Source organism: Macaca fascicularis, chromosome 17 (assembly GCF_037993035.2).
Source record: "Macaca fascicularis isolate 582-1 chromosome 17, T2T-MFA8v1.1".
In the NCBI taxonomy this organism is placed as follows: Eukaryota; Metazoa; Chordata; class Mammalia; order Primates; family Cercopithecidae; genus Macaca; species Macaca fascicularis.
This window is the reverse complement of record NC_088391.1, coordinates 74,743,650-74,765,297: the sequence shown is the minus strand read 5'-3', so window position 1 is coordinate 74,765,297 and position 21,648 is coordinate 74,743,650. Positions and strand designations below refer to the sequence as shown.

Sequence of the window (21,648 nt, the reverse complement as noted above, 5' to 3'; positions counted from 1 at the left end):
GAGTTCAAATGATTCTCCTGCTTCAGACTCCCAAATAGCTGGGACCACATGCATGGGCTGCCATGCCCAGCTAATTTTTCTATTTTTAGTAGAGACAGGGTTTCACCATGTTGGCCAGGCTGGTCTTGAACTCCTGATCTCAGGTGATCCACCTGCTTCGACCTCCCAAAGTGCAGGGATTACAGGCTTGAGCCACCACACCCAGCTGAGAAAGGTTTTAAACATAGTAAACTAAATCATGTCATCTAATATGACCTCTGAGAATTAGTTATTTTTGTCATGGGGGAATGTCCCAATCACATTCAAGAGACTTAATAGTGAGGGTGGTATTTAATGGGTTGTTATGTGTGCAAATCTCTTTTATTTTAAATGAAGTTACTTACTCTTTATGGTGCTTAGATCTCTAATATGCTAAAATTCATAAAGGTTTGAATTTTCTAAATAAATATCTTATATAAATAGTAAGATTTTTTAATAGTAATTTTGGTTGATTTTCAGAAAATCATATATTATTTTGTAGGATTCTTAAATTGATTTTGGTTTTTGTAAGATAATATTTTATTTTGTGTTGTTATATCCCCTCAGTCACCAAGGCTACAAATCTCAAAGTCACTGCTTTCATTTAACCTCACCTTTAAACATAAACTAAATTGTTTTAATATTTTGTATTTCCTTCTTTCTTCCTACTTCATCTGCCTATTCAAAATTTCAATGCTCCTTGCCTCATAGTGGTCTAATTACTCACCCAGAATTGAGTCTCCTACTTTATTCTTTGTGCTCTGGGTAGCTGGTGTGCTATAACACAATTTAAATTATAGCATTATTCTCTTAACAACTGTTTGGTGAGTATAAAAGACCAAGTTCCTTATATTTTGCTGGAAAGGTTTAGGACCTTTCCATATTCCATAAGGAATATGATATGTCACTCGACTTTTCCCTTTTTTATTTCCTATTTTATCCCCAAATCTTTCTTCAGTCAAATGCCAATTTGCCATTTTCTGAAAAGAGGAGCATATGGTACTCTTCCTACTATGTGTCTTTTCTAAAATTCTTCCCTTTTTTCCTTACTTCCTTCTCTATTTGTTTAAAACTTACTATCTTCTAAAGCTGAACATAAATCTCTTTATGAAAAAGACTATTTCCTCATACAAATGAAAATTCTTATTATAATCAGTGTGAATATTTGTACTTATAGTACAATAATGATTTACTCTGCTTCTCTTTAATTTGATATTTGCTTCTCTATTTGAACTGCCTTGAATATAAGGATTATATATTTTTTATTTCTTCTTTTTACTTGTATGCTTCCATTCATGATCAGAAACACCTTTATCCTAACATAATTTAAATGTTAAGCAGATCCAGCGTATCTGTTATGATTCCATTTCTTTTTTTTTTTTTGCTGTTTGTTGCTATAGAAATTTAATAACATCTTTCAAGCGCATTGCACAGTGTACTTTGGAGTCTTTGTAATAGAATAGAGAATTCTAAAATATGTTTCAATATTAGGACTACATGTACTGATTCTCTGAATTATGCTGAATAGTAATGCTGATTATAATATAGATGTTGGCCATGAACACTGTAAATCAGGACTAGGAAAAATTGCAAAAGTATGTAAAGGTCTTTAGTAAATATGTTTTCTTTAATTTAAACTCTTAAACAGCCAAATTTTTGAATAAAAATGTTTATTCATATCTTCCAAAACAAATTGAATGTATATGTCATTGTGTATACACACAATGTGTATACACTTATTAGCTTTTATATTAACATATATATGCTTATATATAATATATATTTACAAAGCAAAACAAAAATGCCACTTGGTAACAATCTTTATGAATGATATAATTTGATTGCAAACATGAAGCAGTTGAAACTATTTGTACTATACTAGAGAATGTTTTGTGAAAACAAAAAATATGTGTATATAGTATATACATGTCTGTGTATGTGTGTTGTAAAAATATTCAAGGCATTTTATAGAAATAGGTTTTGATAAATGACTTCAGATAAAATAGAAAATTCTAATTTTATAAATATCAACTATTTTCATCTTTGTATTAGTTCATAGGAAGATATAGAACTGAATTTAATTTGATATTATATATTAATTTTTTCATATAGTGAACCTCAATTTCATAACTATACAAAATTTCTGATAGTAGTCAAAGCTGGGTAGTAAAATAGCATATTTTGGAATAATTCATAAAACAGAAGTAATAAAACATATAAAGTAAATAGTATTTTGCAAACTGGAAATCTGAGTTACATAGAATTTATGACTTGTTCAAAATCCTAAAAGTGGAAATCAACTGGCCAACTCCAGGATTTAACTTATATTAAATAATTTAAATATTTGGATTTAATTTTCAAAGTAGTAAGAAAACATAACAAACAATAATAATCAGCTCATTGTAAAAATAATGAGATAGACTGTTCTTAGAATTAAAATAGTAAATATTGATACTTCTTGGTAGTTAATTCAATAAACTAAGTAGTTTACCTGTGAAAGGTATTTCATTTATTTAATAATTTATGTATTTTGACAAATAGAAAGAATTTCAGTTCAGTAAAATCTCAGTTTTGACTTTTTTTCCCACTCTTTGTTATAAATTGTGAATTGTAATGATATTAACCTATCTCAAGTATATAAAAACTATTATAAGAAAGTGTTTTTAAAAATACCATCATATAATGGTATGTATATTATATATATTATATATATACCAGATGATATATATGTATATTATATATATTATATACATACCATCATAAGATTATATATATAATATGTATTTTATATATATTATATTATATATATATATAAAACCCTAGGATACTTACTCATGCTAGCTGATTCCAAAACAAGATAAAGAATAAAATTTAAAAAGGAATCATTTAATAGTCTAGGTTATTGGCTTCCAAAGCTGACCGTGTCTCAGATACAGAAAAAAAGATTTACAAAAACTATGACTTCTTGGACCAGCCATTGATATAGTGAGTCAAATTTTCAATGACTAGACTCAGGATTTTTGAAAAATCTTCCAAGTGACTTTGATCACCAATAATATATGAAAATCTAGTTAATGATGGGAGGAAAACATGGCACAAAGTTCTGGATCAGAAGGAAAACTTACATTTTATTTCTGTTCCACTTTGTAAAATTTTTAAGCAAGCCATATAATATTTAGTGAGTTACTCTCTGAGATCTAACTTTTTATCTTCTGTTTTTTGACATTAATAACTCCTACTACTAATGGCAGGATCAGTGCTACCAAAAATGCTAGGAAATGCTAGAAAATTACCCCCAAACCACAAACAACTCTAAACCACTGCAAAATCTAATTTCCTAGCTAACTCTTGCACTAGTGACTCATAAACTAATTTACTTGCCAGCCATTCCTCCTACCGGATGTATCTCAAGTGGTTGTGTCTACGTCATAATTTGCCAACAATAATTCTTATGCTTCCATAAGTGGGCTACAGGACCATGTTGCTTTTCCCTTCAAATGTCAGATACACGTTTTCTTGCCACATTTCTTTCTTCCTAAAACTCGAGCATCAGTCATTCACCGCAGTCTGAATTGGAAGGTAATATAAAAGAGGGGGGAAGGGAAGAGGACAAGGTGGACAAACTACACATAGGGTACCATGTTTAATATTAGATTGGTGCAAAAATAATTGCGGTTTTTCTGTTAAAAGTAATGGCAAAAATCACAATTATTTCTGTACCTACCTAATACATGGGCGACTGGATCATTAGAAGCCCAAACTTCAGCATCACACAATATTACCATGTAACAAATCTGCACATGTACCCCATGAACCTAAAATAAAATAACTAAATAAATTTAAAAATGACACATGCTCTTTGGTACTCAAACCATCCATTCCTGACACTGAGAATTTGTACTAGCGCATGCTAAATACAATAACTATTAATACCTGTTCCCTTATAGTGCGTTCTTTCCCAGGAATTGACTTAGTTTTTTTTTTTTAACTATTAAACATCCCCAAAAGAAACCTGTCAAGTTCTCCAGGCATAGTGGCCTATGCCTGCAATCACGGCACTTTGGGAAGCTGAGGTTGGTGAATGGCTTGAGCTCAGGAGTTCGAGACCAGCCTGGCCAACGTGGTGAAACCCCATCTCTACCAAAAATATAAAAACTTAGCTGTGTGTGGTGCTGTGCATCTGTGATCTCAGCTACTTGGGAGGCTGAGGTGGCTGAGGCAGGAGAATCACTTGGGGGATGTGGGGGTAGGGTTGGAGGGTGGAGCTGAGTAGCTGAGTCTTGCCACTGCACTCCAGCCTTGGTGACAGAGTGAGACTCCGTTGCAAAAAAAAAAAAAAAAAAAATAGAATCTTCTCAAGGAGTCTTGAAAGATGACTAAGAATGACAATATTATGGTGACCACAATGTAGGGTTAAGTATGAACTATATGTATATTTGTAATGCATATACAAACAGCTTATCATTTATCCTATATATATTCTAACACATATATATTTATTATTCTGGCTACTTCACATTGAATTCCTATTTATTCTCCATGAAGAAAAGTATTAAATGGTTACAAATTATCCCCATTTTCTGAATGAGGACATTAAAACACTGAAGTTAAGTAATTTGCTCAAGATAAAAGTGCTAATATATGACAGAGCTGAGGTGAGAATATAGGCATTTTGGCTTCAGAGCTAATGTTCCTTATGGTGGTGATGTTTATATTGTCTCTTTTTTTCTGCTTTTCCTCTTTCTCCATATTCAAATGACAGAGTCACATATATGCAACTATTTCATTTACATATGAATAAGTCTAAACTGACAAGAGAAGAGGCAAGGGAAGAGGCATTATTATCCTAGTTGTTTAAATATATTAGCCCAGGGCTGTCTTTTTACTTTGGAAGATTGCTTAGAAGAGATTACATTGAGTAGAAAGTTCAGTAAATCAATGATTTAATTAATTAATCATGCAAGTATAATATATCCATTCAACGTTTGGTACCATATTTCTTGGGTTGTTCCTTGAAGGAAGAAAGCAAAACAGAAAAATAAAACCTTATTGGTGATATAAAAGAGCTATTTACATAACTAGATAAGCACAGTTCTCAAAAAGTTAGAGAATAATAAGGTAGTAAATTGTGCTATGCTGTCACTAGTAAGAAAAAAAGGGAAATTAAGTTTGAGCCAGAGGCACCAATGAGGAGGTGGCTTGAGCTCAATATTTATGGAAGAATGAAACCTAAAAACTAGAGAAATAGGATCAAATTTTCTAGAATCCAGTAGAAAAGATAGATTACTACAAATATAAAATGTTTTAATCTAAAATATCACATATACAAATAGATAAATTGAATGGATCTGGTGATAACTTCTAGGCAATTTTTCATAACATGGAGTGATTCTTATCCCATGCATATATGCATTCCTTCATTCAGAAATATCGTTGAGTGATAACATTTGTGTAGAGTTCTAACCAGGGCATCCTTTCTGCCGCTGCTGAAAGATTTCGCTTTTACATCCTATTCTAAGGGTAATTTAAAACTCTTTTAAGGCAGAAATTATATATTATTTTAATTTTCAAACATAAAAGAATTTGCAAATGAGCAGTAACATGAATGAAAGGGAGAACCTTAAATGTAAATACATTCAACCCATGTCTATATAATTGCAAAGAAGTAGCTTGGGAAAAAATAAAATGGTCTATATAGATATAAATGTATCACTTTACACTCTCTGTACACAAGACTTAAAATATTTATTTTGATAAAGGCACTTATACTCTGGTTCTTATGAAAGTTTTTCTCTTAGCAGATCCTGATTATTACTCTTAACTGCTTTTACAGTGAGAGTCCAGAGGCCTACATCATTTCAGCTTTAATTTTAAGAAAAAAAAGAAGTGAATTTCTAGCTTCAGTTCTCTAATTGCACACCAGTTATCAATTTAGAGTAATTGAAATTTTACTCATCATCTAAATAACAGACATTATAGAGACACAGTCTTACAGTTTGTTGGATCAAAACTAGTCTGCTCCATATACACTGGAGAGGATAAAAGGTAATCAACATGATATAATGAAGATGCACTCTAATAGAATAATTAAGGATTATTTCACTATTCAACTGTTGATAGTCTTGATGATAAATATGATATTTGTATTACCATAAAGCTTAATCTTCAAAAGAGAAATGGCAAAATGTACCATCCTTTCATAAAGATCTAATCTTATATCAGTAATAAATATAGACAAAGTTAATTAATATATGCTATTATCTAGCCTTTATATGCCAAAATTACAATGTAATTATAAAATATTTTTATGAGGATGTCTAAGGACAGTTCAAATTGAGAGGAAAAAGCACACATAATTGTGTTCATTCATGCATAGAGCAATTGGAGCAGATTGATTTGAACATGAAGGAAAATTATAGAAAAAGTAACAAAAAGCAAACAACGCTCCTCATCTAACAGAAAAAAAACTTTATTTAAAATTAATTAAATCATAAAAATAACTTATTTCCAAGAATAAATCACACATTAAACTTAGATCTAAAGAACCAAAATGAACATTTTACAAAGGCATATACAGAGACATTGACTTTCTTCAAATAATTCCAGTGACAAATACTTATTCAATACCCATTGGGTGCAATTATTGAGCTATGTTCTGGGGATAGAAAAACAGAAAGATAAAATCATTTTTGTGAAGAACTAACTGCATGCTGTGGGAAAGAATTACTTGAGTACTATAAAATACCGCACAAGCACGGTAATAGAGATGGTTATAGGGTTGGTGACAATACTAAAAAGGTACCTTACTCAAACTTCTGACAGTGGGTGTAGTTGGCTTAATGGTTGGGAAAGCATCCTAGAAAAGTGATTACCAAGCTAAGTGTAAAAGAATCAGTCCATGATACTTGACTATACCTAAGTACTGTAAGAAGGACATTCTAGACAGAGGGTGACATGAGCATAGGCATGAAGAGAAGCAAGATATGTTTAGAATATAATCATGTTGGTGTTTTTACAAAACCAATTTGAATTAGAGAGTAGGGACAAATGTTGGAGAAATAAGAGGCTATATCTGAAAGAATATGTCAAAAGAAATGTATTTCTTATCGAAGAGACAATTATTATGTTTAGCCCAACTAGTCCAACCATAACTGAGTGTACTGCAATTTGATTCTGACACTAATTACCTGGAGTTAGCACGTACCCCACAAGTTAAGGGCAACAACCTCCATAAGACCATTGTCACTTCAGATGTGCGCTGCAATTCTCAGAGCAGTCTCCAGACCATCTGATCTTCTGAGTAAATGGCTACAAATCTGAAGGTTTCTGTCATCCCCTAAGGTTTGATAATTTGCTAGAAAGATACAGAACACAGGGAAGTGCTGTGCTTCTATTACAGATTTAATAAAAAGGGTCCTCATATGCATGAGTTCTGAGAGGGAATGCAGAGCTTCTGAGCTATCTCTTGGAATCAATATATCACTGGCAGGCACATCAATGGGTTTTACCAACCAGGAAGTTTCACTGAGCTTCTGTGTACAGGGTTTTATCAAGGCTTCATTACATAGGCATAATTTATTAATCACTGGCCACCTCCCCACCTCTGGAAGTTAGGTTAGTTCAAAGCTCAAACCCTGTAATGTGGTTAGTCTTTTTGGTGATCAGGCCCCATCCTGGAGCTATTTGAGGGCCTACCACAAGTAATTCCATAGAGGTTAAACATTTATCAATCCTCGTCTCATGTTGTTTCATTTGTATAACCTTCTTCTTCTTTCTTTTTTCCCTTGGGTTAAATTTGCATAATAATGATCTTCACTAAATCTACAAATTAACTTACTTGATCAAAATTCATATATGTTTCATAAACATTTTTATAACATACATACATAATTCAAAACTAAAATAAAACTTAGAAAATGCAGTCATTTGATATGTTTTTATTGTATATTGGGAAGAATACTACCATATATAACAAAATTCAGGCAAGAGTGGCCTGAAATATTCACTTGCATCTTATTGATAGTTTAGAATAAACAAATAAATAAAAGTATGAAAATAGATTCATCAATTGACTATAAAAGCAAATGTTATCAATTTTTATTATCTTAAACTTGGTAAATTTCTTTTTTTGTTTTTGTTTTTTTCAGAGACAGGGTCTTACTCTGTCACCCAGTTTGGAGAGCAGTGGTGCAATCATGGCTCACTGCACCCTCGATCTCCTGGGCCCAAGTGATCCTTCTGCCCCAGCCTCCCAAGTAACAGGGACTACAGGTGCATACTGCCATACCCAGCTAAGTTTTGTTTCTTTTTTTTTATTTGTTACTTTTTTGTAGAAATGGGGTCTCTCTATGTTGCCCAGGCTGGTCACAAACTCCTGGCCTCATGAGATCCTCCTGCCTAGGCCTCTCTAAGTGCTGAGATTACAAGTATGAGCCATTGTGTTGGGCATGTTTCTATAAGCTAGTTTTTATTTGGTCTCTAATCCTAATTTGATATAACACTTTAAATTTTATGGATTAAAAAAATTTAATATAGAGTAAATCAAAAACATAATATTCTGCTAAAGGGAGAAAATATTTGTTACTCTATCATAAATATTACTTTATTACATACCGTATTTCAATGACTAAAAAATACTGAAAATATCTGCAGAAATTTTTGAAATCAGTGATAGATTTAAATAAGAGATTCTTTAGAGAAGAGAAGTTTCCAAAACTCTTCTCAGTGTGTGGGTATTTGTAGCAGAGATCAATTAGGGAAGGATGACTAAGAATGGCATATAACAAAATAGTTATTACAAGAGTTTGTTTATGCAATTGTGGGAGTGGTTAAAAAATTCATTTACCAATGTTGCTTCTGTATCTGGTGCAGGGTCTGAAGTGAAGAAGTTAAGAAGTATGTGAGGAAACAAATATATAGTATAAGAGGGGGCAAGGACAAATTTGAACTTGTGAGGATGAATTAGAACCTATGAGTATAAACTGGAAAGCATAGTTGTGTCTCAATACCTCCAACTGTCCAACTTCAATGATATGGGTAATCTTGACAAAAGCAGGTGCTATTTGCCAAGGGCATAGACACATACCCAGATGGTGGAGGAGTTGGAAGCCTCGCTACTGCTTTACACCAACAAGGTGAGTCAGCAAGTCTACAACACTATGCATGAGCTATAATGTGTCTGATATTACATGACCCTTTGAGCCTTGATCAAGCTGTTGTTTATGTCCACCTTCCAAATTCCACAGGTAATTTTCTATAGTGGCCAGCCCTGCCTAAGGAGCATAAAAGGAAGGAAAGTCTGAGAAACATTGTTCCAGCTTAGCTAAATTGACACAGTAAAAAGCTGTCAAGGTGTATCTCTTGCCCTCTTGGAAACTATACATATCCTTATTAACCAGACATAAATTCCAAAATCATGCTTACTCCTGATGTGATTCAGTTGTCCCTTTCATACTAACGTCTTCCTAAATAAATTTATAAAATTATTTTATTTTTAGCTGATGCTTATTTCTCTTCAGGATGAGTCACATTTCCTCTTTGATATTCTGTAACCTAAATATTGAGATATAAGATTAGCTACTACTAAGGCATTTTGTTAGTTGGTAAGAGAGTAGAAAGCAAGGAAAAATGCTTAAATTATGTGAATACATCCCTTATTGAAATAAAGATGAAACACTCATAACAAATATGGTCCTTATTTAATCATATTAGTCATGAGGCCATAATGAGCGTTTTTCACTACCTTTCCTGACTATCATTTTGTATTTCTTAGCAGCCACCTCAGCTTGTTGTGGTTCCTTGTATGGTTGAATGAGGAAAACTTTTATTCCTAAAGTGTCTGGGTTATTAGACATCCTTGCTCTGCTGGGTTCATATGATTTCTCATTGACATTAGTTGCAGGATATGTAGATACCTATAGGAACCTCAGAAAGCAAAACATTCTTCTTCTTACACCCCATTTGCTAGTATTATCCCAATTTCTCCTTAATAATAAGAATCAATTATCCCATGTAACACAGTGATCTCTTCCTTGCGATTTATTTACCTACATGAATGGCCCAAAGAGGTCACAAGATATACTCAATTTCCAGTTATTTAGAATTATTGCTGTGTCACTCGGTAACAGTTGGGTTTTGTTTGCTCATCTTGATATATAAAAATTCATATTCACATGTACAAAACAGCATTTATTTCTTTTGGTTAACATGAATTTGACTAACATAAATAATCATGTTAATCATTGTGTTTCAAACACCCTCATTCTCTTGGAACTCTTTTTTTACACTCATTTGGCCAAAATACAACCCTGACCCTGATCTATCATAGTAACTTGATAAATATAGCTAAAGAAAACAAAATTTTTGCTGAATCTTGTGATTTAAATTCATGATCAATAATTTCAGTTGAAACTTCACTGAAGTTTTGATTGTAAAATATGATTTTACAATCATATTTCTTTAAGTCATCCACTCTCCCAGTGTGAAAGATAACTATTTAATTTTCTTCTGACTTCAAACATTCAACATTTTTCTACCTATATATTAACACTCAACTAATACCCATTTTTTTCCCTTCCATTGCAGCAAAATTTCACAACTTTATATATTCTTCCTGTATTCATTCTCTCACTTTGTTTCCATTTCTCTATCTCCTTTAAATCCACTACGGCCAAACTTTTGTCACCATCATCACATCAAAATATGTTTAGTTGAGGTGTCAAGATCACCAATGATTTCAAGTTGCTGAATATTATGGTCAATTCTCTGTCCTTATCCTGAGGCACAGCAGCATCTGATATAATTCTCAGATTAGGAAAGAAGCCTTTTCTTCCCTTGGTCTCCGAGGATTTTATTTAGTTTTGGACCTCATTGACCACTGTATCTTAATTTTCTTTATTTCTCCTCATTTCTTTGTATATAAATCATGAAGAACTCAGGGTATCTATCTTTGAAAACCTTTATTGTTGGCTTACTGTCACTTTCAGATGTTCTTTGTGTATTTTCATACCTTGACATACATACTTACTTACAAATTTAAATCTCCAGACGGAATCTCTCCCTTAAATTTGGCTAACTCATTCAAATGCCTACTTGACATCTCTACTCAAATATCTAGTAAGTATTTCTAAATTTAATTATCAAAAACTGAGCTCTTGATATGCTCTCCCATACTAAAAAATATTTCTCTTTAAGTTATACCATGTTGGTAATGATGGATTCTGTCTTTCCTGTTGGTCAGACCAAAACCTTTGGAGTCCTCCTTCACTGTTTGGTTTTGGTTTTGATTTTTTGTCTATCATACAACACAAGCGTATGTAATAATATTGTTTGCTTCATATTCAAGATTAACCTCCACCCAAATCGTTGTTAATGCCTCTACTGTTACCACTTGAGTCAAAGCTATGAAAATAGAGTCAAAGGGAATATAGCTACGACTTCCTAGCTTCCTATTCTTTCTCCTCTTGTCCTTGACTGCTTTAGTCTATTCCTTTAAAACAATCATCAGAACTCATCACCCCCGCTCAGAATCTCCCAGTGGTTTGCCACCTTGCTTAAAGTAAAAGGCAAAACCTTTGGAAGATCAGCCAAACTCTACATAATCTTTAGCTCTGTAGATACGCAGTGAGTGTTTTGCTCAGATGCACTAGAACCCCTATTATTAGTTCTGTGCTTCCCTCTAATAGGACACAGCTGCGAGTCTCTTCGGAGCCTGGACCGTGCTGCTGCAGTCACTTTGCCCTCAGGGAGCTGATGGCCCCAGGGCATTTACATTCTCCCAAGCAGCCTTTAACCTGAGGACTAACTTGAGTTGGGATATGAAACTTCAGCCATGTTGCTTGCAGTTGGAATAAAATCTGAGGGAGAAATTTGTACTCCAGAGTTCCTCTGAAGGATCAGACTGAGTCAGGAACTCTGCCTGAAATAAGAGTCTTTCTGTGCTTCTTCTCCCTCTTCCCCCTCATTTTCTCACAGGGTTCTTCTGGGAACATTTCCATAATCAATCACTTGTATGTATATTTACTCTCAGGGTCTGTTTCTGCAGACTCAAACCCAACACAACCCTCCACTCTACTTACCTCTCTGGCCACATCTGCTACTTGTTTTCATGTCTCGGCACCAGCTGCTGCTGCTGGTGGTTCCCGCCCCAACACATACTTTTCTTCCATTGTAGCAGAGATGCTCCCTCCACACCTTTGCATTTATTTCCTATTCCTGAAATGCTATTCCTCCAGATACCCATGTGGCTCAGTGTCTCATCCTTCCTCTCGTCTCTTTGCTTAAATTACACAGAATCAGGGAGGACTTCTCTTTAAAATGCAATGATATTCCCCATCCACAACACACACTGTCTCTTTACCTGCCTTCTATCTCCATTGCAGTTATCAACCTCTAATCTATTTTATGAATTATACTTGTTTATTTACTGTCTGTTACCACGAGAATGAAAATACCCTGAAGACAGCAGTTTGATCTGAATCCCCAGAGCACTGAACAGTCCCTGGCCCCTGAATGGGGCAACACAATTAGTTCTTAGATGAACTGAACAAAGACACACTCAAGAACAGTATGTGAATGCTTTATGTGTTGAGGAATTGTTACAGGAAAACTATCATACTCTCTATATTATTGTGAAGTATGTATCTGTTATTCACATTGTGTTTTTGAGATCAATCCATGGTAATACATACAGGTAAGGTTCATTTATTTTAAATTATTGTATAACTTTCTGTCATTTCAGTGTAGTTTTGAAAAATGAGGGGGTATGTTTTTAGTCAAGATTGTTTAAATGGATGTTACATTTTTTCAAATTTTTTACTTATAAGATAGAAAATTGATATGGTTAAGTAAATTTTCTAGCCTGAAAAAAATATTTTAATATTATAAAAATCAATTCAGTAAAAAGAAATATTGTCTCAATTACTAAAGCATTTCTATGATGCTTTTTATTTACTTTCAGATTTTTCCCTGTAAGTTACATTTGTATTTTCATATGAATATTGTATTGTGCCATATTCTATAAATAACATTATACAGAGAGAGTTTTACACTTTCAAAAGAATAATTAAATAACAGCAGAGCACTTGCTTTATAGACAACTGGATCACAAGAAATATTATAGCATAGTAATTTATTTTTCTTTCAAATATCAACAAGGTATTCTAAAGTCCCAGCATTCTACTTAGTCTTTACTTTTTACATAGTTGATAAAATGCTTTTTGAGTTCATGAAATACAATTGAAATGGATAATAACATAAAATCTCCAATAAAAATCAATGGATCTGTAAGAGATGTTAGGAATATGTTTATAAAATCTAATTCAGAAAAAAATTTTTCTTGAAGACTTAGAGTTAAATATGAAAATGTAGTTTTTGAATTATTTTGTTAGGGATTCCTGTTTCAAAAATATTTCTATCTGATCGTGGGTTTAAAATTCACAGATATATATTGAAACAAACTGCTTTTAAAATACTTGTTTTACGTAAGAACAAAGTGCTGTCTTTGAAACAAGGGTCAATATTAACAGTAACCTTGATTTCCCAGCCTATGAAATGTGCTTTGAAATGTTATCAATCTCTAGAAAAAGACCTTTCTTTTTTTCAATACCACATTAAAACAAGTGCTTCTCATTATCACTGTTACTTGTTCTTTGAGATCAGAAGGACAGTTGTATCACTATATTTTAGGGAGAAAAACTGTATTATGCAAATTAAGAGACCTGCATTCTGGCACTCCTCTACCCTACATGTAAAAGAGATTACTAAAATCTGTACATTTAGTCAGATACAAATAGCATTCCTATGTTTAAGACTGCATATATTTTTGAGAACTCTCTGTGAATAAAATACAGTATTTTCTCCAGAATGTGAGCTATAACTTAAAAGATTTTCACAGTGTTCATTAGTTTTAGTGTAAAAAATTGATGGCGAAATAACACCTTATGTTATATTATGGAGAAACATCACTATCATTAATGACACAATTTCAGAATAGCTTCTAGTAACAAAGCGGTTACACTTCAAAGTGTTTTAAATTATAACCTATCCTTTTGCCTGACACAAAATTTGTGAAGCAATACAGACACTCTTCCTAACTTAGCAATGAAAAAGTTCACACAATTTCACTGAAATTGTCAATATGTGTCCGGTTAAACATGGTCATAGTATCTGCCATTAGGAGTTTGGATATGGGAAGTAGTGTCCTGGAACCTGCTTGTATCAGCTCACAAAAGCAGATTTTCCTCATTGCTTTCCTACTCTGTGTTTAGTGACATAATACTGGTAGCTCAAATTCTGCCATCATGAGAATATTTACACCACAGAAACTGGTGTATATTACAGACAGGGATTTTTTTTCGTAAGAGATAATTTACCAGCATACCACTGGGTGTCTTCTCTTCTTGGATCGTAATGGATTCTGAGATTGCTTTGACCAGTTGATTTTGGCAGAAGTGATGTCATACCAGTTTCCTGGCCAGATCTTCAGAGAGTTCAGTTCTTCACATCTCCAGTTCCGCAGAGTTCTTCAGTTCTTCACTTCTTGCCTCTTAGAGTATTTGCTCTTAGAAAATGCCCACACAATCAACGAAGAGGGTCACTCACATTGATGAGAACTGACTCCTCGCTGATAGTAGCCTTAACTTGCCAGCCACCTTGAAATGCATCCTTTAGCCATAGTTGACCCATTGTAGATGACAGCACATAGAATTAGCTGCCCTCACCAAGCCCAGACAAAATGGAATATTTGTGAGCAATGCAATTATTACTTTGTTTTTAAGCCACTAGCTTTTAGAGTAGTTTATAATGATACAATAGATAACTGAAACACAAACATAGCTTGGAAGATAGGCAAACTAGAACTGGAACTCAGTTTTACTAACACCTTATACAAAATTCTTTCAACATTATCGTGTTTCTTCCCCCTTCCCCACCAATTGTAATAGTGGAAAATGAAAGAATAGCTATCCTGTGCTACATAGGAAGATAAAATATGACTAGTGATTCAATTACTTCTTTCTAACATTTTGTCACAAATATTTTTAAAGTCACTATTGTGGAATTGTTGGAATTCTGAGTCCTGTTTTAGAAATGTTTAATAATTAACTTTATTTTTCTGATTAGAAATTTCCATGTAATTCATAAAACATTTGGAAGCCAAGCCATTGGTCTTGTTACGTGCTTAGAATTGGTGTCTATTTTGTTGATTTGCTAACTACCACAAAAACCATGAATAATAGCATTAGTAGAATTGTCAAGAAACTGGATATATGACCACTTCAACTCAATTACAGTAACATAAAATATTAACTCTAGGGAAATGTTGGTTATCTTTCTTTCTTATATATCTGGAAACATAATTTATAGGTGTTTCAAACACAGTAAAATGTATAGCATCATATTGTTAATTAGTAACTTAAAGTATGATTATAGATATTTCAAGGATTATCTTAAATTACTTAACAACATGATGTTTGTGCATATAAAATAAAACCACCATTCAAAATATTAAACTAATTTTCAATTGTACTGATTTGAATATTGATTACCTGTTACCATAACTATTGTTGTGTCATCCTACCTTTTCCTATCTTCTTCTAGTCATATTACTTCAAGAAATGTACTGCTAACATGAGGTTCTATTTAACATTTACTATTTTTAATGCTCTAAAGAATAAATCCTAAATCCCTTGAATTTCATGCAATCCCTGCATGTTCAGATCTTAAAATTTTATTCTACTTCTTACAAACTACTTTCCCCTCTTCTCCTAATATTTTTCATCACTAAACCATAGACCACATTGACCCTTCTCTTTGAAAGCTCCTTCCTTCCATCTATATAGGCTGAATTGCAAGTGAAACATTAAGCCTCAGTTCAAAAAGCATTTATGAAATATTCTGAACTTCTCACATCCACAAGTAAGGGCTCATGTTCCTACATTAACACCTTTCTGCATATTACAGCACCTTGTCTGTGTTAATATTTATTTCTATAAAAACACATTTGTAATGATAATAATTCTCCAGTTTTCAATCTCATGTTTTTTTCATTATTAGTGGTTTCAAAGTTTTAATTTAGTCCAGAGCTGCATAGACAGAAAAGACACTTCTTATTTCTTTTGTAGCTATGTATGATTGGGTAATAAAGTTCTTGACAATTGTTTTCAGGATGGGTTCTTGCCCTTAAAACCACACACCTTTGGCATTTCTTTTTAAATTTTTCTCGTTTCTGTGGTCTGGGACTTGGATGTGGTGCTGGTGAACCAAGTTTGAATATGCAGATAACAACAGTAGTTGAGGTATAGGAGAAGCCAAAAACAGGGGCCATGAACCTGGATGATTAAGTGGAGATCAGCGGCCTATTAACACTGGACCACCAGTCTACCTCATTTTTATGTAAATGAGAAATACATGACTTTGCAGCATCTTAGACTACATATCTCCAGCTAATACACTAGTGTAGAAAACTTTACACTTTCTGACTGTAGAATTTGTGCAGAATTGTAAAGTCGTGTAGCCACCATTTTCTCTATCTCTCCTATATCCAGAACAGGGCCGTAAAAACACTACAAATATTTTGTTAATTACATGGCACTGAAAAATAATGCTATTTTAAAATATCAAATTGTAAGCTTTTGTTCATTAAGTTGATTTTTTAAAGTCAATATTAGTTTATATTAGAGTTGCCTATTAAAATAATTAGAGGATCACTATTTATTGTACTAAAAACAGTGTATTTTAGAGTTGGAATATATATGTGGAAACTAAACACTGGCTACAAGGATGAAAAGATTAGAGAAGAAAGACTTCATGAAGTATCAGTGCCTCATTTATAGTAATGCTATGTGCATAAAGGAGCCTCTTAAAAATGATCCACAAAGTAAATGATATTTCAATAGTAAATATCACAAAGACGAAAGGAAACTTAAATCTAATTCAGAATTATTCCGTAAAGGTCATTGGAAAGTGGATAGGTGGAAAAATAACATCAAATGATAAAAATTATCAATTAATGTCCTCATCAGAAAGGTTAATCAAAATCATTTCCCTACTGTTTTTTTTTTCTTAAACCAACTTTTCAGTTAAGAATTGCTGAGTAGTATTAAAGAGAGAAGTCTTTGCCTTCAGCAATTTTTTAAATTAAAAAAACCAAATCATTTTGTCTTAATTCACAGCTGCATAGAAAACCAGGACATAAAACCACCAACCAAACAACAAATAAACACAACAAACACAACAAAAAGTTAAGATATTGCTATAATCCCTCTGGCATAGGTAAAAATCTCTCTCCTCACATGGCTACTGTCCTCTTGTAATCAGAAGGATAGAAATCTTACTGAAAACTACCTCTATGTGGTTTTATTATTAAACATATTTCTGAGTCAAGCCCTTGCAGCAACTGTAAAAGCTAGAGAAAATATGCAATTCAAACAAAAACTTCATATGTATTCTAGTGGACCATGGACATTATGAACCTATGTAAAAACTCCTGAACCGAAAGAATGTACCATAGTATAAATGAATTTTTCATTTCCCTTTGGTTGTTTTATACTCTGAATTAAGTGTAAATAATTGATGGCTTTAATGTATCTAGTTAAGGAATTCCAGAGTGCATATTGGTCTCTATAAGTTTTGGTATGTTTCGGTAACCGGCCTTATGACATGTCATAGAAGTTACTATTGCCCCTCCACACCACAAAGTTCCGTTTATAATAAGGAGTGATTATAAGTTGATATGGCTTAACATATCGATGGTTTGTACACTTCTGAATGGCCTGACAAGAAGTACGGTGGGGGTTACTTTGCATAAGAACAGTAAAGGGCTCATCTGCAGAGACAATAGTGTTTGAACACAGGGAATTAATATGAGGAAAATATCTCAAAGGCAAAAAGAATTCTAGAAGGAAGTAGAATTGTTTGTTTTTAAAATATTACTAGAACATAACAGTAGGGTTTAAATGTGTCAGGGGTAAAGCACAGCAAAAAAGGGATCTTGCCAACCATAAGCATCTTTAAGAAGGCCAACCAGATAAACCACTCTTTTTAACATACAATAACACTGGTGTCTTGACATCAGAGAGCTCAATAGTAAATTACCATGAAGACCAAATTTGAGAAGTAATTTGTAAAAAGTGAAAACTAACAGTATTATGCCAGTTCATTGGAGAAATACATAGGGCCTTATGAATAATGCACAAATACCAGTGGGAAGAGAGCCTAGGGTCTTAATTACGACAAATCCATTATATGAAATTAAAATAAAAATGCTATTTTGCTATTAAAATGCTAAAATACAGTCTTAAACATATAAGAAATGGGTATTCCTGCATAGTGTTGACATGAATATAAATTTTATAACTTTGTAGAAAGTAATTAGCCTGTTTGTTTAAAAATGTTGGAAATATTCTTGTAGTAATTCCACTGAAGGAAGTACATTCTAAGGGAATAGTCACAGAACAACAAAGATCTCTGTACAAAGATATTTACAAAAGTATTAATAGAGAAAGCGCTTTTGAAAAATTACTCTGTATAAGGATATTGGTTAATTTTTTTGGTGTATTTGTATAATATACACAGCCATTATGAATTATGTTTATTTTCAGTAGTAGTTATTGATGTGGAAAGTATACCATATTAAATAGGAAAAGCACATTTCTCGGATATGGAGCAATGATAATGATCCCTTTTGGGAAGAAAACGAATCAAGGTTCTTACTCCTTACTTTGTGAATGTTGGTGTTGTTGAATATTTGACATTCATTTATAGAACCCCAAGTGAAGACATTTGGCTGGCTAGGATATCAAGGCTCTCTTGAGAAGGAAATTATCAGAATGGAATGCATTGTGAATTGATTCCTCTGGTCTTCATTGTCACAGAAGATGGCTTGTTCCTGAAAAAACAAGTCCTAGCCTAGAATTATTTCTAAAAGCTATACTCCAAGACTAGAAAGGCATGTTTGAAAAATGTGTGCGTGTGTGTGTGTGTGTGTGTGTATTAAGGTACATTCAAATCCTATTACTTTGCAAAAACTATGGTAGGATCAGATATCCTGGTTTAAGATAACACTGGGGAGAAATGAACTGTTTTGGTCTAAGAAACTAATGCTGATATTCTAGCAGCAAAGCCTGTTGGCCATACCAACAGATGAAAGGGAAAATCTTGTAACAATAATCTATTCGCAATAATAACACTTTGAACTAGAAAAAGCAGTAATGGAAGCAGAGAATGAAACCTGATTGTTCTCTGATCACATTTTCAAGATTTATCAGCTGGACCTAATAAAGCCACTAACTCTTCAGATTCATGTTTTGTTTGTTTGCATTTTAACTTGTCATGGAGGAGACATCTTACAAACAGATTCTTCACAACAGGTAAAAGAGGAGAATACAGATATGGTATTGAACAAAGATGTGACTATATTTTTAAAAATGCATTATATGTGCCTCAACACTTACACAGAAAAACAAAGGCATATTTGCATTACAAAACTTTGCATTGACTCTCTGGAGAATGACTGTTGTGAGATAAGACCAAAAACAGGAGACTGGCCTAGGAGGCTTCGACAGTAGTTATGTCTAGTAGTAGAGAGGAAAGATCTGACCTTGAGAAGATAAAATAGAGATAAAAATTAGGGTACCTAAGGAATAGATTATTCATTAAATATAGATTAAAGAGAGGCAGGGTGCGGTGGCTCACGCCTGTAATCCCAGCACTTTGGGAGGCCCAGGTGGGCGGATCACCGGAGGTCAGGAGTTCGAAACCAGTCTGGCCATCATGGTGAAATCCTGTCTCTACTAAAAATGCAAAAATTGGTTGGGCCTGGTGGCAGGTGCCTGTAATCCCAGCTACGTGGGAGGCTGAGGCAGGATAATCGCTTGAAACAGAGAGGCGGAGGTTACAGTGAGCCAGCCACTGCACTCCAGCCTGGGGGACAAGAGCGAGACTTTGTCTCCAAAAAAAAAAAAAAACGATAATAAGATAAATGAAAGCAAGTAAAGATAATTAAACATATAACTCAACTTTTTCTAGGTTTGAAAAATAGATGATAATAGCACAAACTCAGAAAATACAGTATTGTTTAAGCATAGACACAATTGACTCTGTTTTTGGTATATTCAATATGATGTACCTGTAGGGCATGTGGGTGGAGATGTCAAAGAAAGTAAATTCATGATTATCTCAGCTTCACATTTTGTCCTAAAGTTCTGATCTTGATTTAAAAAATCTCAACCTCAAGTTTTGTTTGTAAGCTCTGCTCTTGAACGTATAGTTTTGGGATTCAATGTATACAAAGTCATAGCTACCAGGAGAGTAAGCGAATTTGTGAAGCGTCAAGAGTGGTGGGTCTGAGGAATATCGTAAAATGCATAATGTGGAAAACGAGATAAATGTGCTCATAAAAAAGTAAAAGTAAGAATTATGAAACTCAGAAATAAGTGGAATAGTGTTTCAATAACATCAAATGAAGTGATGTCCATTAGGTTTGGGAATTAGGAACTGCCTAGTAACCTTCACAACGACAGTGCTTTTAGCTGAGCAGGAACCAGGTTGCAGTGGGCTAAATGGTGAATGTGAGGTTAGAAAGTGGACAAAGAGAGACAAAGCTAGTCTTTGAGAATTTTGGAGGAGAAATGGGAAAAAGTAACTTTAAAGTAGCTAAAAGAAAAAAAGGTCTGTGCTAGCATATCAAAGTCATTTTTATCTTCTGCCTAAAGATTCTCCTTTAAAGTATATTTAATAGTCGGGATGTTGGTAAAAGTTGAAACATGGCTAGAATTATACTTTGTGTTTAAAAATCAGTGTTTGATAGGATTCTTTTAATCCTGCGATTCTTACTTATGGTTAAAATATACATATTTCTTATACTACATATATTCAATTGCATCAGAAACATAGCATCTTAAAGGGTTTTGGAGGATGTATGGGCAGCAAATGGATTTCTCATTATCCGAATCATTCCTTTACTATCTGATATTACATATAGTTTCTTTCAATCAGAATTGATATTGACAATATTTGACGGCAAGGCAGCATTAATACTGACTCTCAGAAACAGGCACTGACCCATTGGCACATGGAAATGACAAATGGGAAGTGACCAATTCTGACTGGACAACAGACAAAAACAACCAGTTCAGTCCATAATGTCTCAAAAGGTGACTGCTATAAGGAGAGAGGGGAACCTCTGTTTTAGATAATTTAAAAACAATATTAAAGTGGAATAAAAGTGAGTATATGTTTTATTAACACCAAGTGCCAACAATTCTAAACAATATCTGTGATAAAATACTTCTTTTCTTTCTGGCTGGACTGCTTCAAATCCACCATATAGCCACTGTACAGGCATGTTTTGAGTAATCATCCCTATTAACTGATAAATGCAAAGTGTTTTAAAGCACCCACTAGGTTTCTGCCCTTCCCCTGACTGGATTTGTGTCTGAAAGATTACACGTGTCCATATATACTAAAAAGAATGTAATTATAGCACATCATTGGCCCATTTCAGGTTTCCTGAAATTAAGGAAAAGGGTAGTGGAGAATTCTTGCATGTATACTTGGTTAAAATACCAGAAACTTTACATATCTTTATTCTAACGATGCCTATTTTAGATGCTCAATATATCAAAATTGAGA

At 33.5% G+C, this 21,648-nt stretch overlaps 1 protein-coding gene across 3 annotated transcripts in view; it reads right to left on the bottom strand.

The window, feature by feature from the left end:
* LOC123569875 (ubiquitin-ribosomal protein eS31 fusion protein-like) overlaps positions 1-21,648 on the bottom strand; it is a 191,321-nt gene that overhangs the window by 102,127 nt on the left and 67,546 nt on the right. Inside the window, exon 4 of one of the 3 annotated variants that reach the window (XR_012426451.1) lies at positions 8,315-19,615. The exons of the other annotated variants lie outside the window; for them this stretch is intronic. The gene's annotated coding sequence lies outside the window, so the exon portion shown is untranslated. Of the gene's footprint in view, positions 1-8,314; positions 19,616-21,648 lie in introns of those variants that run through there. 3 annotated transcript variants of the gene reach the window in all.